General features: G+C 34.7%; 1 long non-coding RNA gene and 1 pseudogene across 1 annotated transcript; one reads left to right on the forward strand and one right to left on the reverse strand.

The window, feature by feature from the left end:
* The first annotated feature begins 3115 nt into the window (after positions 1-3115).
* Positions 3116-15422, forward strand: LOC112772412 (amino acid permease 4-like; annotated as a pseudogene).
* A 1837-nt stretch (positions 15423-17259) lies between these two features.
* On the reverse strand, positions 17260-20578 carry LOC140181194 (uncharacterized). The gene is made up of 3 exons (XR_011876089.1): positions 20497-20578; positions 17588-17662; positions 17260-17481 (listed from the first exon to the last, which is right to left on the reverse strand). It is a non-coding gene; the product is annotated as an uncharacterized lncRNA (long non-coding RNA).
* Between the last annotated feature and the right edge of the window lie 168 nt (positions 20579-20746).

Consider the following 20746-nt stretch of genomic DNA (forward strand, 5'->3'; position numbering starts at 1 on the left):
GTAAAGGTTATAGCACGTTTATATTAGGAGACGCTTTGTAAGCATACCCAAAACATAGACTACTCCTGAAAAGCGCTCTCTTTAATGGAAAAAATGTATTTATAGATATTAAGATAAGGCTACACTTTTCAAATGTACTTATTGATTAATATTTGTCGTAAATAAAAAACGTCAAGTTTACAACTATGGCAACAATTAGATTCAAAATAAAAAAGAGGGAAAAATAGTATTATAATTTATACATGGAGGTTTTGGATTTAGTTGTTGGATATAGTGGTAAGATAGACATCAAACTTGTAGAATAAAACATGAGGTGCCGGCCAAATACATGCAGGACACAAAAATCATGCCATATAATAAGAATTTTTTTTAAAATTACGAGTGAAACGCAAATTCACAATTTTTTAAATGAGTATAGGAAGATTATGTCATTTGAGCTATAGCTCGTTGGTACCATATAATAAAAATATTGCTACAATAATTTCCAAAAAGAAAGAAATGCTTTTTAATGAACTAAAACAAAGAAAAGCATAAGCATATGAATTGGTCATGCATGTCAATTGATTTTTCCTAGGTTTGAGTAACAACAACGTATTAAAGATTCACAAAAGGGACTCGTACTTGAAGTTTCAAACTTCTAGGTCCTAACTCCTAAGAGAGTTTTTGTATTCCGAATATAACCTTGATTAGGGTTTCATACTACTTGAACAAAATGACAGCGTTACTATATAACCCTACAATAATGATAAAATAATTTGGTAGACTTTTGTGAATTTGTAGGTTATATATGCATTTTTTAAGTAAATTAAAATCGTTAAAAACATACAATGTTTAATTTCTCCAAAGTGTAGTTTTTCAAAAATCCTTACACTTGAATTAAACAAAAATATAATGTAAGAAGATGGGAAATTAGTTGTTCGGTCCCTTAAAAAGTAAATGTAATAGTGGAAAACATGAGAGAAAGAGTAGTGAAAGAATAAACATGGACAATACATTAAAAGAAAATGTTTTATAAATGGTAACTCATAAAAATGTTTAGTCGAGGTTTAAATTGCTACAATAGAAGAAAATCCCCCCTCCCATAAAAAAAAAAGACTATATATAAATATTTTTGTAATTAAATTTAATTAAGTTGGTACAAATCTAATAAAAATGCGCGCATGTATCACTGGTTTTTTTTTTTTTTTTTTTGCATTTTTTCAGCACAAAATGTTTTTGTTAGAAAGAACATCAATTTATTAACATAACATAAAAATTTACATATAGCACAAATATTTTTACACATAACACAAATTTATTGATATGGCATAAAAAAATTTACACATAGTATAAAAAATTTTATCTATAGCACAGATATTTTGTTAATTAGATGGGTCAATTGTGATCTTTTAAATATTTCTATGCTGTATATATTTTGTTATTTGAGTATCAATATTTTTGGACATGTAGTCCGTCAAAATTTTTTGTATTGTGTATTTTTCTGTGTCGTGCACCAAAATTTTTGTGCTATTCATCAAAATTTTTATGATGTGAATTAAAATTGATGTTTTCTAATTTTCTAAACATATATAAGAGAATAAGAAGCTAAGACGAAGAAGACGATAATGACGATGTTGTTGAAGAAGAAATGCAAAAAGGAAGATGCTCGAAGACGACAACAACTACATTCGAAAAAGAACCACACATATCGTTAGCGAAAAGAGACTTGTTCTATGGTTAGACTTTGTGTGTGTTTTGATGTAGGTATGATGAATCTTTGACTAATAGATAGATTTCATTCTTTCGATGAACCCAATATAAATATTGAGTTTGCAGAGGATAAGAATCCTATGCAAATCTTTGAGTCCATGTTGGTTTTATTGTAGAAAGAAAATCTACATATTCTTAATCTCCATAGTTTACATAGTTTAATTCAGAGAGGATACATTCTCAAACAATAGATGAGTGAATCGAAATTTGTGAATAGTTTGACGAAGGTTTAGAATGAAGGTAAGGAAGTGAGAAGAAATAATGAATTTTCTTATAATGAGGTGGAAAAAGTATATGAATGGCAATTTATAGAGATAATAGAAGACAAAGAAGACAGTTTACCTAAAATATTTTGTATAAAAAAGGGAATAGAATGAAAAAAATGACCCAAATGACTCTTAGGTATGTACAGATTGTATTAGAAAAATTTAATCCGCGTTTAAGTAAAATGTCCAATCTGAATCGTCACTTTACAAACCTTATAAAATTTTTTATATTTGGAATTTAAAAATAGCTATTAGACAAAATTTATAGTGAATTTAGTTTTAAAACGAACTTTGAACGAAGTCATTCGTATAACTACAACTTGAGATATTCACGAAATATTGCTAGTATATGAGGCTGGTTGGTTATAATAGTGTGATTTTTTACTATAACCTTCTAATAAATTACCTAATTAAATATGAATTTGATTTTGTATTAAACTCAAAGAATAAAGATATTTTTCTTATCCTTTTATGTAGCTAAAGACTATTCAAATTCAATAAATATAAAATTAGTTATGACTATATTCTAAAAGGTTGAAGATTATTTATTGTTGGTTAGGATCTATTTTCATATTTTTTAAATTTTAAATTAGATATGTTAGTGTTTTTAGTATATTATCTTCTAATATTTTATCATGAAATTAAAATTCAAATTACTATGAATTTAATTAATGAATTAGTTATTGCCAATGAGTTATAGCTCAAATGGCATAGTTTCCGCATACTCAATTAAGAGGTTGCGGTTTCGAGTCTTATATTTTGATAAAAAAAAATTAATGAATTAGTTATTGAATAATAAATATGATAAAGAAAAATATTATACATCTTTAATAACAATTACTCTCCTAATTTAAATAAATTAAAAATATCAACTTATTTTCTCGAAATATCTAATAATACCTTTAATTAACTTAGTTGAATAAATATTAATTACACGTGTTCATTTATTAAAAAATATTTTTTATTTATTAATACAATTTTAAATCCCATTAAAATTCATTTATATACTTTTTTAAACACATCTCTATTATTTTATTTGAAAAATTATTTAAAAATTAAAAGAAAAATGAGTAGATAAATATATATTCAACAAATTTGGCACATGTGTTGTTAGTCACCAAAAAAAAATTGAAACATGTGTCAATCCTTGACCTTTTTTATTCAAAGCGCCATAATTATTGCTCCTATTTAATTCAACGAACCAAACCCTTTTTTCGCATTGCATCTTTTATTTGTGAAATTTTGAATGCAACTTATTAGTTGCAACTTGCAAGGCTGAAAACTCATATTTGGTGTCTCCAACGAATAACACACCAAAGATGATTGATGAAAACGCTTCCGCCGCCGCAACAACCACCGTTAGCCACCATCACGATGCCTCACTTTACGACGACGACGGCCGCCCGAAACGAAGAGGTAACAATACAAATTAATCCAATCCATGTATGTATGTTATTATAATGTTATCACAATCTCTTCCTTTTCTTTCTCATTTTAGTTTTATCAACGGAGATGAATAAAAAAAAATTGAATTCAAGTCTTTTATGATTTTCTTGTAATCAGTTCTATTTTATTTTCTCGAGTTCTTTTTTTTTTTGTAAAAAAAAAAATGAATTTGAGTTTGGGATTTGCCAGCGGCTCTCAAATTTTCCAGATTTTTCCGGAAATAAAAAATTAAAACAATATTTACTTAATAATAAATATTAAACACACATTATTCATAAAGCTCAATAAATGTACCTTGAAAATAACGAAATACAGCTGTGTTAGATAGATAACACTAGGCTAAGAATAATTGAAGTTGTCCTTCATTATATATGAAGAGATTTTCAATGGGGTTTTATTAATTATTATTTAAATGGAATAATTTGTTATGATAATATATATTTTTTTTTGGTGTAGGAACTGTGTGGACGACAAGTTCTCATATAATAACAGCAGTGATTGGATCTGGAGTTTTGTCGTTAGCATGGTCGATAGCACAATTAGGTTGGATTGCTGGCCCTATTGTTATGATCTTCTTCAGTCTCGTCACGTTGTATACTTCATATTTTCTTGCTGATTCTTACCGTGTTGGAGACCCTGTTACTGGCAAGAGGAGTTACACTTACATGGAAGCCATTGGCAATATTCTCGGTAAGTAATACAAACAAAACTAATTATACATGGTAGCTAAATTATGAGTTTACAGGGAGATGACAGTTAAGATATTGATAAATATTATATTAAATATGTTAAATTTTATTATCTTTGTATGAAGATAAGAATAGTCAATGTTAGATATATTAATACGGGTATTTTATAATGTGATATTATATGACTGTTATTTTGTCTCTTATTATTTGATATCGACTAAATTGAAAAATAAGTTTGTTATAAAAAAAATGTATTATTCTAATTTTTTAAATTTTAAAATCAGAAATAAAAGGAAGTTAGTTTATCGGTTTATGTTAATTTATAAAAAAGTTCACCTTCTAGACATTTTTTTTTCTTAAAATATTTTATATGAATAAAAATTTAAATTGAAAATTTTAAAAATTTTATGTGTAATAATTTTAAATCAGACAGATATTTTATGTTAAAATATTTATTATTTTTTGGTATCTAATAATGTATTATAAATTCTAATATAAATTAATTTAATTATATTAAGTATATATTAAAATTAATCATTAAAAATAAATTAAATTATATATATTTATACATAGATATATAATAATTGATTTTGATGTGAAAATAACATTTTGCTTATTGCTGCTGGAGTTAAGAATTTAGCTACGATTCCTTCAAGGTTTTTTTTTATATATTTAAAATTTTGAAAACTGGTTTTTTTTTTTTCTTTTCTTAAGAAGGTGCTTGCTTCTTTTGGTTTCCCTAAATTAGAAAAAAGAAACAAAAAGGAAAAAAAATTGAAAGAGGCGTGTTCTTTATTTGTTAACGTACCGCGTGCATTTAAAATTCAGTTTCAATTTAACACGTTTGTAGATTTAGTTAGTTATTTACTAGAGAAACATCCGTGTGATAAAAGGAAAAGAAAATCTTAATAAGAGAATATAAGGAAAAAAAAAAGATAAAATGAAAATAATAAATGCGATTAAATCTGTAACCTGTAAAATTTGTATATTATATACATGAAGGATTTGAGTTTATAACTAAAAAAATTTATAAATATATCTAAAATATCAGTATTTCAGTCATCTTAATTATTAATTTTAATTAATATATATTATATATAATTTTTATAATTGAAATTAATAATTAAAATTATTAAAATATCAGTATACTTTATATACTTAAAATTTGCTCCATAACATAACCATTATTGTATATAATATTTATTTTATACATATATTTTTGTACAATCATATAACATTAACACAAAAAACATCAATCACTTGTATAAAAATATATATTGAAATAAGAAATGATCACACATGACATTCATAATAACATTTTATAAATAATATAATTAATAAAAGCAATTATTAATATTGTCAAACTTGATTCACACTTATAATGAAATTTCATAAATAATAAAAAAATTATATATATATATATATATATATATATATATATATATATGTGTGTGTGTATAATAAAAATAATAAGAGTATTAAAATATAGTGTAACTGATTTTTGGTACGGACTATTATGAAAGTTTGATTATTATGATATAAAAAAATTGATTATTTTATAACTAAACACTTTGTTAAAAAATATTTACAATAATATATATAAATATACATAATATATGATGTATAATTTATAATTTCTTTATGTTATATTTATGAAATCGTATAATGATTTACAAGCAGAATCTTCTTCAATCTGGAGATGTATGTTGAGGAGATATAGATGATCTTATATTTTTTTTTTAAACCAAAAGATATGAGACTCGAATCCGTAACTTCTTAATTGAGTACGGGGAGACTATGCCATTTGAGCTATAACTCATTGGCTTATATTTGTTTATTTGCTCTTTTTGTTAATTTTTTTTTTACCAAAAATAAGAGACTCGAACCGTAACTTCTTAAATATTTTGCTCTTTTTGTTAATTGCAATCACATATTCACGTAACATTAAAAATTAAATGGCACATGAAAGTTGAAGATGTATTATTTTAATATTTTTCTTATGATAGATTTTACATATAGTAGAGTATATCACTTTACGTATAAAGTATTATGATTTAATCAATAAGAGAGGAGTAATATTTTAATTCAAGTTATATATATATATATATATATATATATATATATATATATATATATATAACTTTTTATTGATTTATATTATAAAGTTAAAAAAACTAACTTATGGTATACCAAGTATAATACCTTAAAAATTAAATATTTCCATAAATAATATTGGATATGCTATAATTGTTTTGCAGGAGGAAAAAATTTCATTTTTTGTGGAATAATGCAATATACAAATCTTTATGGAACTGCAATTGGATATACAATTGGCGCCGCTATGAGTATGATGTGAGTTTCAGTTAAACCTAACTTTCATCTTTGAAATGTTTAAAATTTTGAAACTGATTTTCGATGTGGTCAATAATAAATGTATTCAGAATTTTTTAAATAAATAAAATAAAATGAATATTTATGCATTTGTGCGTTTGTCTCAATAAGTATTTATTTGTACAGACACAAATTAAAAATTAATGTAATTAATACAAACTATGAAACATGTTTTTTTTTTTTTGAAACAAAGGAAGTTAAACACATTAAAGTGGAGCAAATAAAAGAAAAAAGAAGACACATAACTAGCTACTAACAAATAAACCAACCCCTACTATCCCTAGTACTCTCATCCTCCCCCAGGATCACCACCACTCCATTCCGTGTAGCTCATCAACGTCCTTGTGTGTATGACCTCCAGGCTTGCTCTTGCATTCTTGAAGATTCGTGCATTCCGTTCCAACCAAATGTTCCAAATCACTGCAAAGAACACTGACATCCACATCTTCTTCCCCTGTTGTCTATTATGCATTCCATGCCAACTCTCAAACATTTCTTTAACAGTTCCGGGAATCACCCACTCCCTTCCTAGTAACCTCAGCCACTTGCACCACACCTGCCATGTTACCTCACACCTAAGGAATAAATGCTCAACAGATTCTAATTCCTTGGTACACAGTACACACATACTATCCCCCAGAATGTTGACTCCTAGTTTAGTCAGCCGCTCCTTGGTGTTAACTCTACCCACTAGCACAAACCACCCAAAGAGCTCAATTCTCGGAGGAACGAAACCTTTCCAAATGGAACTCGTGAAGCTATAACTCGTTATCTCAGCTGATAATGTCTCCGCTTGTATAGCCTGGATCACAGAACTAGTAGAGAAAATACCTTTATTTTTAAACTTCCACACCACATTGTCCTCCCTACCTGATGACAACCTCACTGGCCTTAACCTCTCATGCAGTTGATTGACAAGCTCCAGCTCCCATTGGAACAGTGCCCTCCTCCATTGAAAATTCCAAATCCAATCAAGCCCATCCCAAAAACCACACTCCCCGATGACAAGTCCTTGCTGACTGGAAATAGAGTAGAGTCTCGGATGACTTCCTTTCAGAGTACCACCTTGAACCCAGTTATCTTCCCAAAATCGAGTCTGCATACCATTGCCTACTTCCATTGCCAGTCCACTTACCACTTTATCACGAATCCGCGGTTCTTTTATATTCAGCTGACATATGTCCTTCCAGGGGCCACCCTTTACTGGTAAAGGCTGAGTTGCTAACATGACATCCGGGTTCAACTTATTACACGAACACACAATCTTCTTCCACAGCGGGCAATCCTCCTTTGAAAACCTCCACCACCACTTAAACAGAAGCGCTGTGTTTCTCAGCACTGCATCACCAACCCCCAATCCCCCAACCTTTTTTGGAGCCTGAACTATCTCCCACTTTACCATAGGTATACCATAGTTCCCATTCTCCCTGCACCACATAAAGTTCCGTTGTAAAGCAATCAGCTTGTCCGCTACCGCCTTCGGCATCTTGTATAGACTAAGGTAGTAGATGGGGAGACTATTCAGCACCGATTTGATAAGGACCAGCTTACCTGATTTATTCAAAACCTTGGCTTTCCACAAACTCAGCTTCTGTTCCACCTTATCAATGATTGGTTTCCAAGTCTTCACCAAGCGTGGATTCGCACCTAGAGAAACTCCCAAGTATCTAACCGGTAGAGAAGCTTGTTGGCATCCCAGCAGTCCACATGCCTGATCAATCCATCCTTGCTCACAGTTCACCGATATCAGATTCGATTTATCAAAGTTAATGCTCAGCCCAGACATCAACTCAAAGCACCGTAACAGTCTCTTATAGTTTACAATTGTTTCAGTCTCCGGCGGGCAGAATAAAATAGTGTCATCTGCAAATTGTAGGTGTGACAGTTCAATAAGATCTCCCCCTACCAGCAGTGGAGCAATGCGGCCATTCCTCACAGCCTCCCCCAACATCCTATGCAACACATCTACAACTAATACGAATAGCAATGGAGAAAGTGGGTCCCCTTGTCTTAGTCCCCTCTCCATCTTGAATGGCTTGGAAGGTGCCCCGTTTACCAAGACTGCCATGGTGGCCGTAGTAACACACTCCTTCACCCAGCTTCTCCATTTTTGGCCGAAGCCCATTTTCTGTAGCACAATGTCAACAAAATCCCATCTCACTCTGTCATAGGCCTTCTGAAAATCCAGTTTGATAATGACTGCTGACTTTTTCCGAGTCTTCAGCCAATGAACCGTCTCGCAGGCTATGAGTGCACCATCATGAATTTTTCTTCCCTTTACAAATGCAGTCTGAGTCTCTCCAACCAGTCCCGACATCACAGATCGCATCCTGTGCACCAACACTTTCGAAATCACTTTGTACACACACCCCACCATACTAATCGGCCTAAAATCCTTCACCTCCTTTGCACCTTCAAACTTTGGAGCTAGTGTCACCCACGTTACATTGACATCCTTTGGCAATTTCGCACTTTGAAAGAACCCCATTACCGCAGCAGTGAATTCCGGCCCAATGTCATCCCAGCATTTCTTTATGAAGTTCATGTTAAACCCATCACTCCCTGGGGCCTTGGAAGATTCGCAGTCCCACACAGCCTCCTTAATTTCCTCATCCGTCGGCATCACTTCTAAAGCTTTAGCCTCATCCCTATGGATACACTTTACTAACCCATCTCTGATTCCAATCCTCGAAACATATTCCTGTCGATATAAATCCTTGTAGAACCCTCTAATCGCACCTTTTATTCTCGCCTGATTCCGCACAAGTCTTCCATGTAACATCAGAGCATCAATCCTGTTATTCCGTCTTCTGGCCGAAGCAATGTTATGAAAGTATCTGGTATTCCTATCCATGTTTGCAGCATGTTTAGACCGAGACATCTGTTTCCAGTGCATTTCCTTTCTAATATACCATTTTGAACAAAAGCTCACAAGCGCCTTCCTTCTAGCCTCCGTTGTACCATCATAAACTCCATCACTGACTGAATTGTCCAGCTTGGTGAGCTCCTCCTCAAACCTCATGAGTCTCTTATCCATGTCCCGGAAGTTATCCTTGTGCCATTGCCGCAGTTGTATTGCTAGAGCCCTCAGCTTGCACGGGAACTGCGTTTCTCCGAGGCTTCGCCACTCATCCTTCACCATTCTCAGAAATCCCTCATGCGTAAACCAGGCGTCTAAACTTCTGAATGGTCTAGGGGGCCCCGTTACTCTTGTTAGTTCCATGATCACTGGGCAGTGATCAGACAATCCCCTTGGGCCACCCTTAATCCTAATATCCGGAAACACCTCAGTCCATTCAACATTAACCATCACCCTATCAATCCGACTACAGGAACGCCCCCTAAACCATGTATACTTCCTATCAGTAAGAGGCAAATCTATCAACTGCATGTCTCGCACCCATTCCTTAAATTCCTCTGATGACGCCATCAAGCTAGTAGCTCCTTTACGATCCTCTACTTGTAAAATTTCATTAAAGTCTCCGAGAAAACAGAAAGGAATCTGACACAATCCCGCCACATAGCTCAGTTCCTCCCACACCCCCCTCTTTGCCTCCCTCCCATGCGCCCCGTACACCAAACAGAAAGCACATCGGAAGTTGGTCTTTGTTAAAACGCCTTCAACACACAGCCACCTCTCACCTTTATACCCTTGATCTACTTGAAACACTCCTTCATCCCAAATTAATAGCAGACCCCCCGCCATTCCTGCAGATTCCACAAACTCCCAACCAGCAGTACTAGATCCCCAAAGCCTTGCGACCTCATATTTAGTAATCACTTCTTTTTTTGTTTCAAGCAATCCCAACATGTTCAAATTATATTTATTTTTCAAAGATTTCAGCATGCTTAATTTACCGTCCCCCCTCCACCCCCTAATATTCCAACAGCTCACAATCATTTAAATAAAGATTTGCTCACCTTATTTTTATTTTTTGGTCGACTCCTTCTCGCCTTTTCCTTTTGCTTCGCCAGTTTTCTCTTAGCTGCTATTTCTTCATTTTGTGCTTGCAAAATCGCCATAATATCTTCTTCCTCATCGCATAAAACCGCTCCTGATTCCACAGCCAATGCCCAGGTTGCTTGATTCTCCTAGCGCTGCTCTTCCTGTGTCCCCTCGCCTTCTAAATGGCTAACTGTGCCCAGCCTAGCCCCTGCTCCTGCCCCCCGGGCATTGCCACAGGCAGCCACCTCCGGGACGTCCCTCACTGCGTTTCCCTGTGCTCCCGAGGTACCATCCTTCCCCATTAGGCAGCTCAATCCCGCTTGGGATCCCTCATCGTGCAAGCCGGCCTCACTTATCCCATCCTGCGCCCCTTGCTCCTGCCGGTGGACTGCCGCCCTGATTCCCGTCCCCTCCTGCGCAACCCTTCCCCCATCAAGCTCAACTCCCACCCCATCGATCGGTCCTCCGCCCCCCACCATCTCCTCTAGTTCCGGGTTCTTATCCACTGACGGATCCCCGAGTTTAAGCGGCAACCCTCTCGCCTCAGGATCCTTCTCCGCTGGTGAGCACCCCAGCCCTCGCAAACCTTCCATCGGCGCCGCTTCAAACAGCTCCCGTGGATCCCTCCGGATCCTCAGGCCGCCCGACCCGTCGTGGCCTCCAATGGAAAGAAAACCATACGCCGTTTCAGTTAGGAGGCCATCCTGGCCCAGCCCAACAACAGGCTCCTTCTCAATACTCATGTCCCTTACGGTCAGCCTCCCCCCTCCGTTCTTAGTTGGTGTTGGGCCAATTGAATGCGAGCCCATACTGTTACAATACTCCAACCGTGTCCCAGCTTGGTCCCAATCCGGATGGGCAGCCCACTTTGCATGAACTCCTCCCACCCCTCCCCATACTTGCGTGACTGTATTCTCCGACTCCCCCTCATGAACTATCTCACATCCCTTCAAACCCGCTACTTCACCGTCCTTGGTACTAGCTAAATCCGGTACAACCGTATCCTTTTTGAATTTCAAAAAGGCAACGTCCACATCATTCAAAAACACATCAGAGATTACTATTCTGTCCTCACCATGCTCAGCCTCCGTAGGCCTACCAGTAACCAGTTCCGCCGCCAGGTCCCAACTACCCTCCCCCTTCTTCATGGCCGTGCCAGCGGTGCCAGAAACTTCATTCTTCGCATAGACACTTCTGCTTCTCCCCATGCTGACCGCACCGCCCTCCTGTGGTTCTACCTCCTTCACAAAGATCTCAAACACCGTCTTCCCAACAACAATTTGCATCCATTCTCGGATTACATCGAATACCCCCGTCTCAACTTGAATCCTCCCTGCTTCAAACGATGCTCCTTCCCCCGTCATTACATCACACTGGACCACGTTGCCCCACTGCCCTCCTATTCTCTTGAACGTTTCCGGCGCCCATGCATGTAAAGGAATTCCGTAGCACTCCAGCCACGCTCGTCGAGTAATACACCGTTCCGATTCCTCCCAACGCGAGATCCTATGGAATACTTGCAACAAATTATCCATCTTGAATGTAAACACTCCCTCCGCATGCTGCACAGTATCAAATATTACCAGCACTTTGCACGGCCCGATCTCCCTAACATCCACAATGTTGGGCAGATTTTTAGACACCACCGTCTTCACTGATCTGAGGTCCACTGGGTGTAACGTGTGCCCCACTAAACTCCTCGCCAACCATTCCATATTTGCTTCGACTACCGGCACATCAATTCTTTTCACAGGTCCATTCCCCTCTGTGGCATTCTTATGGTCTCGCACTGGCTGTTCCTTCATAGCTTTGGCCGCAGCCACCCCATTCCCCTGATAAGAATCCACTGCTTCACCGCCATTGGGACTTGTTATTTCCTTCCGCACTGTGCCACCCATCTGAAACTGTCTTCGATACTTAGCTTCCCCGACGGTAATTACCTTCCCCCGTAATCTCCACTGGTTCATTTCTGCAATCGCCTTGAGAGCGCCCCCTTTTGTCGTGTACCGAACAAAGGCAAATAAATAGATCACACCACTCTTTCGTTTCCGGCCAAGATATATGTCGTTAATTCTTCCCGTCCAACAAAGTAAGTGATACAGCTCCCTCCTTGAGATATCAGCCGGTAGATTATCCACAAACACAGAGAATGAATCATTTTCCAAACGATGATATGCCTCCCGATTCCAAATTCTAGGATCCTTTGGTGTTAACTGTACTCCTCTTGTACTACCCCTGGAGTACTCACCTCTCACAGCCTCTCTGCCTCCCATTTCAGTTATTGGCTATCAGCTAGGGTTTCCATATCAGCTAGGGTGTTAACTATGAAACATGTTAAGCTACTAAAATTAGGAATTATCTAATAATAAGGGGTTTGTGTAATAGATTGAGACCCTAATTTCAAATTTTATCATTGTTAATGTATCAAAGAAAATCAACGAAGAAGGTTGAATGATAATTATAAAAAGAGATTCCTTTTAATAATTTAATATTGATGTATTATGGCAATGAGTGTTAAGTTGAAGTAATTTGGCTTCTTTTTTTAATAAATTTAAAATTTTTCTGGATAAAAAATTTGAATGTTGAGCTTTATTTAAAAAAAAAAATTTTCTCATAGTAGACCAATTCGGTCAACTCAACTTAACTTGTCATATTTTACTACATTTTGGATAATTAGCCTAATTTGTTTTTTGTTTTTTGTTTTTGTTTTTTTGTTTTTTTTACCAAAGATAGGAGACTCGAACCCTCAATCTCTTAATTGAGTATGGGAAGACTATGCCATTTGAGCTATTACTCATTGGCTAGCCTAATTTGTGTTTACATTTGTTAGTCAATAATATCTAATCAAGTATTCTTATCTGTATTAATAGCACCTAAAAATTAAACTCTTGAATAATACTAGTCAAATAAATAAATAAATAAATATAAACTAGTTAAAAGAAAATTCAATTATATATTGTCTTGTTATTAAAATTATTTAAATCTTAGTATAACTATTTATAACTTATTAAAAAAATAAAGAGAGAGAGAATTAGTGTAAAATACTTTATACTTGTATGCATTGAAATTAATCTAATTTTTTATGCAATTTCTATGATTGACAATTAATTATGTTTGAAATTGATTAAAATTTTTTGGCTTTGGTTGGCAGGGCAATCGCAAAGACAGATTGCATACATTCTTCTCATGGAAAAAACTCATGTCATGTTTCTGGCAATTGGTACATAATATGGTTTGGGATAATCCAACTTGTATTTTCTCAAATTCCTAATTTTCATAAAATGGGATTGCTCTCAATACTTGCTTCAGTCATGTCCTTCACCTATTCCTTAATTAGTCTAGCCCTTGGAATTGCTCATGTTTCAGGTATATACCCTTTTTTCTATTTCCAAATCATTAGTTTTAAAATAAATGCCGCTCCATTAATACATTTGAAAAAAATGTATTTAGACACAACTGTATTCTAAATATATTAGTTATGCAAAAAAAAAAGTGTTATGTAAACAAAAGATCAGCTTTTGTATAGAATTTAGATTGTCTAAAGTAAAAAGACATATAAAGTGATAAAATAAAGGGTTAATTACTGTTGAATTTGTAACTCTTATCATATGTCAATTCCATTATCTTAATTTAACGGTGATTAATTCCTTACTTTATCATATACTATTTTTCTCATTTTGGATAAGTTTGATCTGTTTGTGTATAAATATATTTATTGTTTAATTTATTTTCGAAGTATATTTTATACTTTAATATATATTTTATATGAATAACTGATTTTTTATATATATCTAGTATGATTGTTATTCAATATACTAATTTGGTCAAACGAATTTATTTTAAAAAATAATAGAAAAGACTTTCTCTTTTTTTTTTCATACATAAATTAATTAGTATATAGTAATAATGATAATAATACACTGACTAAACAGGATACTATAAAATCTCCATTTGAAGTAAGAACAATGAAGATAGCTACAAATGTGAGTATTGCAACAACCACAGCATTCTATGTTCTTTGTGGGTGCATAGGTTACGGTGCATTTGGAAATTCAGCACCAGGGAACTTGCTCACGGCATTTGATAAGCCATTTTGGCTTATTGACATTGCAAATTTGGCACTAGTCATTCACCTTGTGGGAGCATACCAAGTTTATTCTCAACCCCTCTTTGCATTTGTTGAAGAACAGGCAACTAAAAGATGGGAAGTAAGTGGAAAAGAACACAAAATTCAAATCCCATTTTTACCCTTATACAACCTAAATACATTTAGACTAGTTTGGAGATCACTGTTTGTTGTGGTAACAACTTTTATAGCAATGTTGATTCCATTCTTTAATGACATATTGGGAGTGATTGGGGCACTAGGATTTTGGCCCTTAACAGTTTATTTTCCAGTAGAGATGTACATCAAACAAAAGAAGATGCCAAAATGGAGTGGGAGTTGGATTTTTTTGCAAAGTTTAAGTATGTTTTGTTTCTTAGTAACCGTTGCAGCTATGATTGGGTCCATAGTTGGTATCATAGTTGACCTTGACACATATAAACCATTCAGCGCAAGCTTGTAGCCAAAGTCCCTTCATCCTAGGGGTGCACAGACCCGGCCCGGCTCGAAGGCCCGGCCCGGTCCCGAATACTTTAGGGACTAATTTGGTGTGATTTCATCGGGTCTAGGGTCGGGTACGGATCTCAAAAATAGACCCGGTCATTATTTCGGGTCACCCGAAGTCGGCCCGGTGGCCCGGTCATCATACACAATTAATATTTTGTATTATTAGTGATAGATCATGACTATTCTTATGTGGAATTTAAGTATTGTAAACCTTAATATTTTGTGTTATTAGTCATTATAAGACTATAAATTAATGTTTTATGTTTAGAATGCATAAGACTTTAGACTAATACATAAGATTGTGTTATTTGTATTGATTTAAATATTTGGTATTATTAGACAATATTAGTATTGATTGTGGTTATGCTTTAATTTTGAAGAAGGGTTGGTTCTTATTATATTTTTCTAAGTGAATTTTACCATATTAACTAATAGTTGGAGTCTTGGAAATTTGAATTTTTTTTACATGTTAGCTTAAAAGAAGGTATCAACGTAATGTAATGTTAACGGCCCAGTTTTTACCCGGTTTTCACCCGATATAATTGTGGCCCGAAAGTGTATTGGTTTCATCGGGTCTAGGGTCGAGTTCGGGTCTAATAAATAGACCCGGTGTATATTTCGGGCCAGATCTGGGTCACATCAAACCCGGCTTCACCCGACCCATGTGCACCCCTACTTCATCCAACCTTCTATGTTAGTTACTTGCCAGTTTTATTTTTCAGTAGTTTATTCATTCACTAGTGTAATTAATTAATACTTTTTTTTTATCACTTTTCATTCTTACTTCAATTTCTTCTTTCTTATTTTGTTTTGATTATTTATTTATTTTGATTTAGTCATTTTCCTTTTTCATAAGATACTGAATAAAGTCTATTATAGGAAGAATTAAATTTGACACAGTTTGACAAGTTAGTAATGTTTAAATAGTAATAATCAAAATTACTTTTAAACATGTAATTACCAAAATGGACTACTTAAAATGTTATTTTATCTTATCTTATCTTTTTTATTTTGTTCCATTGCTATGGTAATTATTATTACTTCTTATTTCATTATTTCTAGGTGATGCATACAAAAAGTGGATTTTTTTTTCATTTTCTAATTTTCAAGTAATAAAATTAAACTTAAAGAATACACATAATTTAATTTATGAGATAAGGGACATAACGAAATTCAATAAATTGACAACAACATAATCCTAACGAATAATTGAAATACTACTCATTATGCATGAATGCTTCAAATCAGCATGATAATTGTTATTAGGACTAGAAGTGAATAAAAACTCATGACCCATCTTAAGTTTAAAGTTGAATTTGAGGTCAAATATTAAATTAATACACATATTATGTATTTATATTTTTTATTTATTAATAATTAATAACATATAATTTTATACATATACATAATTATAACGCTCACATTTGTTAAATATACGAGTACATTATTTTTTATTTTTGTCATTAAAATTATAATTATTTGTTTATTTTATTATAGGTTGAATAAGTGACAAGTCTTAAATTATTTATGATGGAAAAGAACATATCTATAATCTATATATAATGTTTTTATATAAAATTTATAGTAATCCTTTTATATATATAATTTTGAGAGACAACATAAACTATGATTGATAGATAAAAATATCATAATTTATTTATATAAAATTATATAGTATATTCATGTTATTTGAATTAGTTCACAAACTTTTGGTAAATCAAGTCTGAACTTTACTAAAGATGTTCATGGATCGAATTTAATCCATATATCCGCGACGTTTTATCCGAATTCAATTTGAAAATTGCAAATATTGATCCGATCCGCAATATTATCGGATCAAATCTAATCTGACCGTTCTGCACACTAATAAGATCGGATTACGAATTTTAAGTAGGTATTTACATATCTGCAGATCCACAAAAAGGAATAAGTAAATATTCTTTTTAGATTTTATTTCAACTAATAATTATCATATATGTTGTATTATTTTATTTTTATTATTTAAGAAAATATGTTTAATAATATTTTTAGAGTAAACATGTTTAAAAGAGTGAAAAAAAAAATTTATTTGTATTGTTTAGTAAAAATGAGCTTTTAAAAAAAATGTTTTTTTTTTTGCGGATATATTCGATACCATATCCGACTCAATCTACAAATGTGTGAATCAAATTCAAGATTAAAAATCGTAGATATTAGATCCGATGATTTTAATACATATCAGATCGAAATTTTGGCCATATTTAATCCGATCGGATTCACATTCACCCCCTAAACTCTAGAAATGGACTAGACTATTAATGTGTTGAGTCGTAAGCTGAACCCGAGCTTGACTTAGCTTGGCTCAATTCCCATCCAAATTGCTACTAGGATCATTGCTTTCAACTGTGAAATTATCTTCAATACTAATAAATTTCCTATTTGTAAATGTAAAGGAGATTGAAATTTAAATTCAAAGAGCCGAAAAATAAAATAAATGTCTTATAAATACCTTATAACTTATTCATGATCAATTACGAAATTCTGACGGACCGAAAAACCCATCATCATCAAAGATTGTAACTTCCTATGCCAATCAAAACATGCACTGAGAAGTGACCAAGCCAATTGATTGAGGTAAATATCAAATCGGTATTCAAAAGATTCTGGCGCTGATAAAATAGTATCTGATTTTTGTTATTGACAAAATAGTCCCTAAAAGATTTTAAAATTTGACAAGCGTGTCCTCGAGCTCGCCGAAGTAAATCTCCGACAAACACAATGCTGACATGGCCACCGTATTTTGGTGACCTAGCAAACCACCTCTCAAACCCTAATCCCTCCCTCCCCAACGCAGACTCCCCCTCCATCTCCCTCCCCATCGCAGCCCTCCCCCTACCCAACGCAACCCCCTCCCCCTCCATTCCCATCGCAGCCCCCAATGCACACTTCCCCCTTCCCTTTCCTTTCCCATCGCAGATCATATAAAGACACAGATAGAGACACGCACAACAGAACACAATATCACAATTCAAATTACAATCTACCAATACCATTTGTATTTCTTTCCAAATATATTACACTATTCCATCAATTACATTAAAAAAAGAAGACAAAGAAAAAATCCACCTACAAACCTCCTAAATTTCTTACCAAAATGATCATGTAAAACACTCTTATCAATCCCTTGGTGATGGTAACTAGGGATGTCAATGGGGCAGGGCAGGGGCGGGGGATGCCTCCCTACTCCCCATCTCTGCCTTCAGATTTGCTCTCCATCCCCGTCCCCATTCCCCGCTGTGGGGGAATATTGCTCCCCATCTCCATTCTCCACAGGGTCTTATTCTCCGCGGGACCCCATTCCCTATCTATCTGATAGTTCTAACTAATTATTAATTTTCATATGATTAGAGCTGCAAGTATCCATCATATACAAAAACAGTAAGATTTTATACAAAAAGTCTAAATGACACGATGGTGACTTTTTTCGAAATGACGCAGTGGGGAATGCAACGACGAGCCAAAGGACAAAGCAGTGGATAAGGTGGGAGACGCGGCAATAGAGAGGAGAATAGACACAACGACAGAGTTACGAAAAGAAACACCGCAAATAGAAAGCACGACGCGGTGAGGGTGATGGTACGGTGAGGTGTGACGATGCGGTGAGAAGGGAGAGTGGCGAGGGGTGGCTGCAGAGAGATTGGATGGAGTATGAATAGTGTTAGGGATCTCTGAATTGAAGAAGAGTTATGTAAATAAAGATTAGAAGTTTTGAGTTTCTATATCTATGTGTGTGTGAAATGTGTGTGTGTGTGTGTGTGTGTGTGTGAAATGACTAAAATACATATATAAGAAATAAACTATTAAGGATAACTTAGTAAATTTATAAATTTCAGAGAATAACGAGGACGGGGCAGGGATCCCCACTCAGGTCCCCGCGCTTGCCTTGGGGGAATTTTGTCCCTCATCTCCATCCCCGCGGGAAAAATTTCCCATAGTCGGATCCCCATTTGGGATAGTCCTTGCAAGGATCCCCGCGTCTCGGGGAGTTTTGCCATCCCTAATGGTAACTCTTGCAAACATAGTAGAAAACGTTCTGCGCCAACAATCCCACCAAATTCATATTGACCAACACACCCACAATACCCGTGAAAAACTACATAAACGAGTTTTGTGTATCAATTGCTATAATAAGCAAAACCAAGAAAATCACGAAGACAAAGTTATAGATGAACATCAAAAGCGTGACCCAGAGGTAAGTAATGAACAAACGCGTGAAGACTTTGGGAATTGCGGAGATGGTGGAGGAAAAGGAGACAGCTTTGTTGGTGTAGAGGGAAGCGACGGTGAAGACGGCGGTGGCGGTGGAGAGGAGAGAGAAGGCGAAGAGGAAGAGAAGGTAGTAGAACTAGATTATGAGAAGAAGGGTCCATTCATGGTTAGCTTAGGAAGAGTCTTGATAAGGGTTCTAGAGCTGAGCGAGGAGTGCGTGTGTGAAGAGTGAGTGTGCAAGGATTGCGAATGAGGGATTTGGATCCTCTAAAGTTTGAATTTCACTTTAGAGGATAAAGTTTGATCTCTCACCTTTGAATGGTTTTTCTCTCATATTTTCTCTTGGTCCCACTTATGAAATAAATGGTGAGAGATCAAACTTTACCTTCTAAAGTGAAATTCAAACTTTAGAGGATCTAAATCTGCGAATGAGAGAGGGAAAATTAGGGTTGGGGTTATAAGGTAGAATGTTTTCGGTGATCTCTTTAGAATTGAGATTGATTCTCTCAAGATTTATGGGATGTTCAGGAATTACAGTTCCTCTGGTGCTAGATCCATTATTCCTTCTTCTTCTTCTTCTTCTCAGATTCTCGTTCTGTTTTCTCTGCTCTGAGAAAGAGAAAGAATTGAAAGCTTTGGTTTGTGGTTGCTATGAAAGGATGAAATTTTGAGGTATTAGATTTTTGTTCTTTTTCATTGCAGAAATGAGATGAGATGAGATGTTATGAGAGGGAGGGAGAGGGAAGGGGGATGCGATGGGGAGGGAAAGGGAAGGGGGGATCCGATGGGGAGGGAGGGTGAGGAATTAGGGTTTGGAAAGTGGTTTGTCAGGTCACCAAAATACGGTGGCCATGTCAACATTATGTTTGCTCCGGCAAACTCGGAAACACGCTTGTCAAATTTTAAAATCTTTTAGAGACTATTTTGTCAATAACAAAAGTCAGGTACCATTTTGTCAGCGCCAGAATCTTTCGGGTATCGATTTGGTATTTACCTCTACCGGTTAATATATACTAAGAGCAAGCCGAATTGGCTTGTTCGTTCTGACTTATATAATATACAGGCATGCAGCATGCTCTAAACAACCACAGATGACAAAAGGAATGCTAGGAGAGAAACATTTAACACAAACAGAAAATTAAAAGAAACCTGGTATAAAGTTCGAATAACCTTTCCCCATAGCAAGGATTAAAGGGAGATGCAGAATGGACACGCCCCTCATTTTTCCTCTGTTTGAGTCAATAGAAAAGATAAAGGATCATTTTTCACATTCCCTACCTTCTTTTCAACGTCCAAACAATGCATTAGAAAAACAATTCAATTTAAGTTTCCCAAAAGATGAAAGAAGAAGACAATGTCAGATCTAATGAAAATAAAACAATATAAGCGATTCCATAAT

This window comes from Arachis hypogaea, chromosome 18, assembly GCF_003086295.3.
Source record: "Arachis hypogaea cultivar Tifrunner chromosome 18, arahy.Tifrunner.gnm2.J5K5, whole genome shotgun sequence".
Taxonomy (NCBI): domain Eukaryota; kingdom Viridiplantae; phylum Streptophyta; class Magnoliopsida; order Fabales; family Fabaceae; genus Arachis; species Arachis hypogaea.